At 44.9% G+C, this 8,893-nt stretch overlaps 1 long non-coding RNA gene across 1 annotated transcript; it reads left to right on the top strand.

Moving 5' to 3' along the window:
- The first annotated feature begins 2,251 nt into the window (after positions 1 to 2,251).
- On the top strand, positions 2,252 to 8,268 carry LOC310706443. Its single transcript, XR_014525886.1, has 3 exons — positions 2,252 to 2,362; positions 6,099 to 6,304; positions 7,550 to 8,268. It is a non-coding gene; the product is annotated as an uncharacterized lncRNA (long non-coding RNA).
- The last annotated feature ends 625 nt before the right edge of the window (positions 8,269 to 8,893 follow it).

Raw genomic sequence — 8,893 nt, 5'->3', positions numbered from 1 at the left:
TCCAGGATCAAATCAGAAATCGGGATGCCTTCTATAAATCAGGGACTATCCCTGGAAAATAGGGACACTTGGGGAATCTGCTGAAGTCTACAAGGGTGGGGGGTTTTATGGCACACACCTGCCTTAAAACCTCTCCCCTAGAAAGAAGTAGATATGCAGTGCTTTTTTGTGATGGTACTCTATGCCCTCTATACTGCCCATGGAAGACATTTTGTGTTGGCCCGCAAGACACTTTTATTAAGGGGTGAGTACCTGTGTGCCACACACACACACACACACAGAGAGAGAGAGAGAGAGAGAGAGAGAGAGAGAGAGAGAGAGAGAGAGACTTATTGGAGAAATTTGTAGAAATTTCTGCCTGGACACCAACACAAAACCCGGAAAAGGCAGCCTTTCAGCACAATGAATTCTTCAGGACTCAGAATTTTGTCTATTAGGAACGTTAGCCTGAAGCCTCTCCACTTCTAGCTGCTAATATATCGATTCTGTTTGCAGTACACCTTGCATTGTATTATTTATAAGAAACAATATTCTCTCCTCCCTCGACAGTGTTCTCTGGCTGCAAGAACTGGCTCGGCACGAAAGGTGCTGGAACGATTTTGGTTATGTTTCCATAGCTACCTTTGCTGCTAAATGTGGTTTGCTCCATTTTAAAGTCAACTAGCAATGCATATGTGCAGACATACTGCAACCAGTGGAGTATTTTCAAGCTAATCTCCAGCCTTCCTACTGCTAAGCGAATATCTATGCAATCGGTATATTTGTGAAAGGACGCTTGCAGCATAAATAATTGGGGAACTTGCATTCTGGCTAGAGGTGTGAGTCTACGTATATACAGGCTAGATAATGCAGGAAGGAGGGTGAGTGTTCGCTGTTTGGAGAGGGAGCAGGAAAGGCATTCTGGCATCTCCCTTCACTTTGTATGCTCCAGTCAGCACTTATAATATTATAGATATTTTTCCGTTTTCTTAAAAAAGAAAAGTTTGAGGTAAGCGGGTGCCCCCTAGTGGCTGTTGGTGTGTTTGCCATGTGAAATCCATATGTTTAAACACCAGCCAATGGAAAACAAAAGACCCACCCCGCCTCTTCCAGCAATGTCCCTAAAGTGTAATTATTATTGTATACAGTTATTTTTAGATTTAGATTGTTGCTGAAATCCTCCAGCTTAGGAGGCGGCGTACTGTGCATGTAGATGCATCCAGTGGGTGCACAGCATGTTTTTTAGCGCTCTGATTTTTTTTTTTTAATGCTTTGGGAAATCACTTTGTGGTCTATTTGATTCAAGGCTGTGGTAGAGAGAAATTTCCCCCAGATGCAAGATGAGGTGCAGGGACATTTAGCAAAAGGGTCAAGACCAAACCGCCCCACGCTGATCATGTTAGATGTATAGATATTCACAGGTATGTCACCGTGACAAAACGTTATGGCTTGTGCTTTTCTTACTGTCTGAAAGTCATTTTAGAAAAGAAAGGAAATCTCAGCCTTGATCTGTCCCCTCCCTGTGCGTGACCATAGGGAAAATAGAAGCATGGTTCGGGGCCAAACTAGACAATACTCCCCCCCCCCTTTAAATAAGGATTGGGACAGTCAGAATTGGACCTGTGATGTATAGGGATTGGGCAGCCCATTCCCCTATAGCAGAGGCAGGGAATCCTTTTCAGCCTGAGGGCCACATTTCCTTCTCAGCCAAGCTTATAGGGGCCACGTATTAGGGCTATGTATTTGATTCAACCAAACCCTGAACTGGATCAGAATTCTTTTCTGTGGGAGGTTCTTCTCAGTTGAGTAAGGTGGTGACAGCCCTAGATTTTCACAGTTTGGAATGGGCCACCCAGAACAATCTAGGGCTGGAGGGCAGAGTTGGATATGAAGGAGGAGCAGGTGGGGGGGGGGAGAGACACCATGAATGAAAAGGCCTGAGAATGAAGGAGGGAGCAACTGAGCCAGTTGCATCTCTCGGAAGAAGGCAGGAGTGGTGGTAATGGATGCTGTGGCATTCATATGGAGCCCCCGGTCATCTCATGGACTATTAACCCGTACACCACTAATCCGCTGCCACCAACCAGGTCCTCCCCGGTAAATCACTTAGTCTCAGTCAGGTTCTTAAGTTAACAAAGAAGAGTGTAGCTTATTGAAGACACAAATAAACTTTAACTGCATTCAAAACGTTGTTACTCTTTACCTTCTTAGTCTTATTTTTATCCTGTCTCTAACTCTTCTACCTCCCCTCACACAAGAACCAACTGCACTAACTGTCTCTCTAATTCCATCTGTCTGTCAATTGCTTTCCTAACTGCCTTTTCCCAACCAACTAACTAAAACCAACCAACCCAAACCTCAGGCTAAGCCCTTTTATAAACAGGTAGGCTCTGCCTCTGGCTTTTCTATTGGTCTACCTATTAACTCTTTCTCTCTCCCTCTACAGACATTTTCAAATGAACGGGCAAACGTCACAGATGCCTTTGGATGTGGGGTGCTCCTTTTCTGCCTGAGCTCTCCTTTTCCCCACCTGACACCCCTCGCTGCCCCTGAAACAGCACTCTCCAAAATCCATGTCTCCTTGCTCATTTGCAGGCATGCCTTCCACACAGGGAAGCTGCTTGGGAAGGAGTACTCAACAGAATTGAACACACACACCCTGTTGTGGGTTGGGAGGAATGGAGAAGACACAATGGGCAGATCTACCCTCATGGTTTATAACGTTAAGGAAGGGATAAGGAACGGTTATCATAATGGATTTGGACACATTACATTTTGCTTGTAACATTAATAATCCATTATCAAAATGTGACACTAGAGAGTGCTGCAAAGCAACCAGGAACTGGCAGTATGGGAAAGTGTGTTGTTATGGAGGGAACAACGTAAGGAATGTTTTTATTTTACCAGTATGCCCTGTGACGTTTCAGAACAAGGTATCCAATATCGTTCTAAGAATGTTAAAAAGCTCCATGTAGATCCAGCCAATGTCTTCTTCCTGCTTTCCTCCTGACTGTATGTTTAAATTACACCTACCCAAACACATTTAAAAGGGCACTGGATGTCAATCAGCCAAAGGCCCGGTTAAAGAGGAGTGTTTTTGCCAGGTGCCTAAAGATGTATAATGAAGGCGAGAGGTGGACCTCCCTAGGAGGAGCATTTTATAAATGGAGAGCCACCGCTCTCATGTTGCCACCCTCTGGACCTCTCTAGGAGCAGGTACATGAAGAAGGGCACAACATTATGACATCATATGATTGACAGCTGGGCCTGCCAAAGTTGGCCCACAGGGGGTGGAGGAGCCAAAACATCTGGAGGGCATCAAGTTGGTCTGTGTGCTCAAAATAGTGAGTGTGCAGCCACAGCATGATCACACACACACACACACACACACACACACACACACACAGAGCACTCTTTGCTCAGGTTGGAGCTCTTCGGTTCCCATTTATTTATGTAGACTGTGATCTGCTTTTTCTTTTCTTCTTTTCAGATTCAGAGACAGCAGAAGAGCAACCCAAAGCTGAAATATTCATCAGGATCTACACTCAGGCTTAAGGAGATTTTTATTTTATTTTAATCAGTTCCATGTTCTACAACAACAAAAAATCAAACAGAAGCTTAAGAGCTTAAATGGGACGTGCCAGCACGGAATGGTTTCCTCGCACACTGCCAAACTCATGCCCTGCAGGGCAGCACTCACTTTCCTTTAGAGCCCATCTGGGATTCATGCAGGAGCATCTGTGTCATCATTGCCAAATAATAATGCAGCTAAGTAGCCTTGGACAGGTAGCTAACAGGCATCTGATCATGGCCAGGACCTTTGCTAATGGGATGCAACAAAGCTCTTCTCAAAGCTAGGGTGGCCACTTATGCATCACCGAAAGAGAGGACAAAGAAAGGAGAGTGGTTTGCATAAAATTTGCATATGTTAATTCATATGTATAGGTGAAAAATTCTATAATTTAAAATAGAAATCTCTCCGTCATGGGGGTATGGGGTAAGGGGATTTGTGTGCTGATAGCAGATTTGAGCCTTGGTCTCTCAGGTCCTAGTTCAACACTCTACCCCCCCCCCCCATACTACACTGGCTGCTGTTATGGTTATTTTGTAGCAGCAGTATTATGGGATGCATATGTCACTCTTCAGCATAGGATCTAGTAGCCAGTCAGGTAAGCCAATAGGACTACTAGTGTTGCAGAGTCAGGGCAAGTGAGTGGAGGGGGGCTGACAAGGGAGGAGTTAAGGGCCAGGTGAGATGTGACAGTATTTTCTCACTTGCTAATGGTCTGAATGACTTTTTACAAGTACCGTATTTTTCGCTCTATAAGGCGCACCAGACCACAAGACGCACCTAGTTTTTGGAGGAGGAAAACAAAACAAAACAAAAATATTCTGAATCTCAGAAGCCAGAACAGCAAGAGGGATCGCTGTGCAGGGAAAGCAGCAATCCCTCTTGCTGTTCTGGCTTCTGGGATAGCTGCACAGCCTGCATTCACTCCATAAGATGCACACACATTTCCCCTTACTTTTTAGGAGGGAAAAAGTGAGTCTTATAGAGCAAAAAATACGGTAAATTGCAGACTTGGGAGGGAATGCAAACCACCGAATGCAACACCCCCCCCACACAATGGAGATAGCAGACACAAGTGGTCTGATCCAGATCTGGACTGCAGCAGGGGGCAAGGGTGCTTAAGCCAAATCCCTTTTGCTTACAATTTGCTTTTTCAAAGTCATTCACACAATTGCTAATTGGGTAAATGGCTTTTTTGCTTGTTTATCCTAAGCCTGGAAATATTAGGAAGGAAGTCTCAGTGAACAGAAAGTGAGCTGGATTAAAAGGTTTTTCTATAGGCCAAGCAGGCAGGCACCTTATGGTCAACAACTCATAGACAGACTCATTCAAAAACAGTTGTGCCACTGGATGGGCACAGAAGGAATCACACAGGAACTTAAAGCAGGTTGCTGTCCAGGAGGGGTCTCAGGACTGATTGAGGATCAATGGCTGGAGGTCAGTGAAAGGCATTACTGTTGGCTGTCCTTGACACTGGGCTAACTAATGGCTAACTAATGGGTGCTTTAACTGCTATTCCTGCACTGCAGAGGGTTGGACTAGATGACCCTTAGGGTCCCTTCCAATTCTAGAGCCAGTGTGGTGTAGTGGTTAAGAGAGGTAGACTCGTAATCTGGTGAACCGGGTTTGCTTCCCTGCTCCTCCATATGCAGCTGCTGGGTGACCTTGGGCTAGTCACACTTCTCTGAAGTCTCTCAGCCTCACTCACCTCACAGAGTGTTTGTTGTGGAGGAGGAAGGGAAAGGAGAATGTTAGCCGCTTTGAGACTCCTTCGGGTAGTGATAAAGCGGGATATCAAATCCAAACTCCTCCTCCTCCTCTTCTTCAGTTCTATGATCTCCCTCTTCTTCTTTTTCATCAATAGTCTTTGAGAAACAATTTGAACATTTTATAAATTTCTGCTTGATCAGGAGCCTGTGTGTTTCACACAAAGCATTGGACCTGGGGAATAGCCACAGTCAGGCATTTATTTTAAATAACGGGGAGCAGTCGTTGCTGCTTTGGCTATGCACCATACCTTTAAAGTACATTTAACACACACCTGAAAGAAGCCTGGGAACTGTAGTTTGTTAAGGGTACTGGAAACTGTAGTTCAGGGGCAAACTTCAGTTTCCACGATTCTTTGTGTGTTTTGAATGTGCTTTCAATGTGTGGCATGTATACAACTTTAGCCTCACAATCCTAGGTGTGCAACCTGATATCTGTAGCATCCAGCAGAGACTTATTCAGCCTGTAACCTCCATCTTGGCTCTGAGTTTACATGTGACTCCTATGGTTACAATATCAGGCAAAATTTTGGTACATTTTACAAAAGGTTATCCTCCCCATCTGCCCTGCTTGCTCTGTGCAACATCTTGCCTGGTGAAGAATTCTGAGGAACATGAAAGCTTATTCTCTTTTTGTGACCTTTGGGTTGGCCTTAAGCCTTGCCTAACTATAGATTTTGGAGGACGCCCCCACCCCCAACCCCTTATGGATCAATACTGTTGCCTATGCTTTTTAAAATATAAATCTGATCCATCTCTGAGTCATGCTGTCCCGGTCTCAGTATATTAGGATGCCATGAGCAATTCAGGGGAAGTAACATCTGAGTCTGGAGCCTTTCAAGCAGCAGCCTGCTGAGGTGAGGCACTCAACAATCCTCCTGCCCTAAGGTCATACTCAGCGAGGAGTCCCTGGAATTAGACCCACCTCATGCATCGTGATTGAAAACTCCATCCCAGCCGAGAAGCAATGCCTGGAAATAACTTGTTGGTAAGTAGACAGAAGTCTGTAAATCCCGCTTACTGCTCAGCATCTGCCAGCAGCCACAGTCGGCTGCTCCGCTCCGGTGCCTCCGAATCTCAATAAGTCCCCTGCACTCCTCGGCTGCTGCCTTGGTTTTCCTTGGTCACTCTTCGTCACTCTTGACTGCTCCTTGTCTCTCTTCATCAGCCTTAGCAGTGCTCAGCCTCGCCATCTCCCTCTCCCTCCCCTTCTGATCTCTCTCTCTTGCTAGCATGTCCCCACGCAGGGCAACTTTTCAAACTCAATATATTCCCTAATATTCTACGTTCTCTGCCACCCACTCCAAAAGAGGCCGTGACACAGATGGAGATTGACACGGGGGCATCGGAAAGCGCAGAGAGAGAAGCATTTCTAAGAGAAGATGGAGAGAGAGAGAGAGAGAGAGAGAGAGAGAGAGAGAGAGAGAAGGTTATTCCCTTAAGAAGAACTTACTTTGGAGGCAGCCTGTTCAGAATAGGCCCATTTCTCCACTTGAGAGCAGACCGGCAATTTGGCGCGGGGGCTAAGCCATTGTTGTTGTTATTATTAAGATATATATTGCCATCCATTAAAAAACATTCCCTGGGCAATTTACAACAAAATATTAAGCAAGATGATAAATAATAACAAGAACAGGAAGCCAACAATCAGCCATAAAAGTTCAAGAAAATTCTTGAAGGAGGCAGCATAAAATACTTTATAGCCCAGATTTAAAACTGCTAAAAGGACTCGGTGAATTTATTTGGCACCAAAAAGACTACAGCACCAGTTTGCTCTGCCTGACACTAGTTCTGGCTTCATCTACTATTGGTCTCCCTGCCTTCTCACTACTCGATCTAATAAGCACCAGCCACTAAGCAGCTGAGCATGCTTAGTATCCTCTACCACAGTCATAGGCAAACTCGGCCCTCCAGATGTTTTGGGACTACAACTCCCATCATCCCTGACCACTGGTCCTGTTAGCTAGGGATGATGGGAGTTGTAGTCCCAAAACATCTGGAGGGCTGAGTTTGCCTGTGCCTGCTCTACCACATGAACATAAGCCCTTAGCAATCAGTGTAGCTTCTGATCACATGGAGGAGCCTGTCCATGTACTTTACAGCCTGATATTCAATAGGGGGAGACAGCTAAACCACCACCATTCTGTCAATCATCTTGCCAAAGAAAGGTGCATTGTTGACTGGGTGGTAGTTGGCATAAACCTCTGGGTTCATTTCAGTGCCTCCCCCCTAGTGGCTGCACCATCAGCTTCTTGGGGACCATTCTATCATTCAATGAAGCATTCACCGCACCCTGGTTCTACCTAGTCCACCCTCCATGGATTGCACAAACCAGTGAGCATGGGTCAAGAGACCACGTAGTAGACCACACAACTGCAAGAAAATTGTCTGCATCTTCAAGCATCAATAGCTGAAACTGATTCCACAAAATGGACGGAATGGTACATCAGATGCCTCAACAGCTATTGCATCACTGATGATTTAGCTGTGTTTGTTAAAGATGTGGTTATGCTCCAGTTGCTCCCCTTGATTGTCCATTCTTTATTTTCTTTGCTCAGTTTCTCAACAAAGCAGCATCTCTTGAACTTCAGCAATGTTTACTTTCTCTTGTTTAAGAACATGTTATTCTCTTGAATACTTTTCAAATTCAAATTGTATGTGCAGAAACCACACAGTACAATGCAGAGTATCATTAGCCCCCTTTTGCTCTTGCAAGATTTCCCCTTGAAACCACATCACATGAACCCACATATGCTAAATATGTCCCTCTTTCTATTTGATTTCTCTCTGTGTGCTTCAGTGAAAATCCAAACATTGCAATTCAATCCTTGTTAAAATCTATCAGTAATCAAATACACATATATTACCGTTTTCATCTCCCAGCTGGTAGATGTTGGCAATGTGTGTGTAAATAATAATGATAATGATGATAATAAACAAAACTAGATTTTATTTCATCTGATATAGATGCTAAGACTTTGCACATTTGAAGCAGATTGGGGTGGGGTGACTTATCCCATTTTCCTTTTAAGCATTAATTTGGTGTGTCCATCATTGTTTTACAGTTTACTCTTTTTTTGAGCCCCAAGAATGAGGCTCTTTACTCATAAACAGCCCATTGCTCCTCTTCACCAAAGTGATGGGCTTAGCATTCAGAAACTGCCTGTCATATAACTTCTGATCCTTTCCTGTAGCCTATGGGATATGCATTGTGCACACATCTTATTTCTACTATACTACAAAAACAAACCCACCTGCACAAGTTTCAGTGTGGCACAGCTGGCAGATATTTAGACCCATCTGCACTATACATTTAAAGCAGTATCTCACCACTTTAAACAGTCATGGCATCCTGCAAAGGATCCTGGGGCCTGTAGTTTGTTCAGGGTGCTTAGCATGGTTAAAGGTAAAGGTACCCCTGCCCGTACGGGCCAGTCGTGTCCAACTCTAGGGTTGTGCACCCATCTCACTAAAGAGGCCAGGGGCCAGCGCTGTCCGCAGACACTTCCGGGTCACGTGGCCAGCGTGACAAGCTGCATCTCGTGAGCCAGCGCAGCACACAGAAACGCCGTTTACC

Source organism: Podarcis liolepis, assembly GCF_965112155.1.
Source record: "Podarcis liolepis genome assembly, chromosome: 5".
NCBI lineage: Eukaryota > Metazoa > Chordata > Lepidosauria > Squamata > Lacertidae > Podarcis > Podarcis liolepis.
Note: the sequence above shows the minus strand (reverse complement) of the source record. Positions and strands in the feature narration are given on the sequence as shown.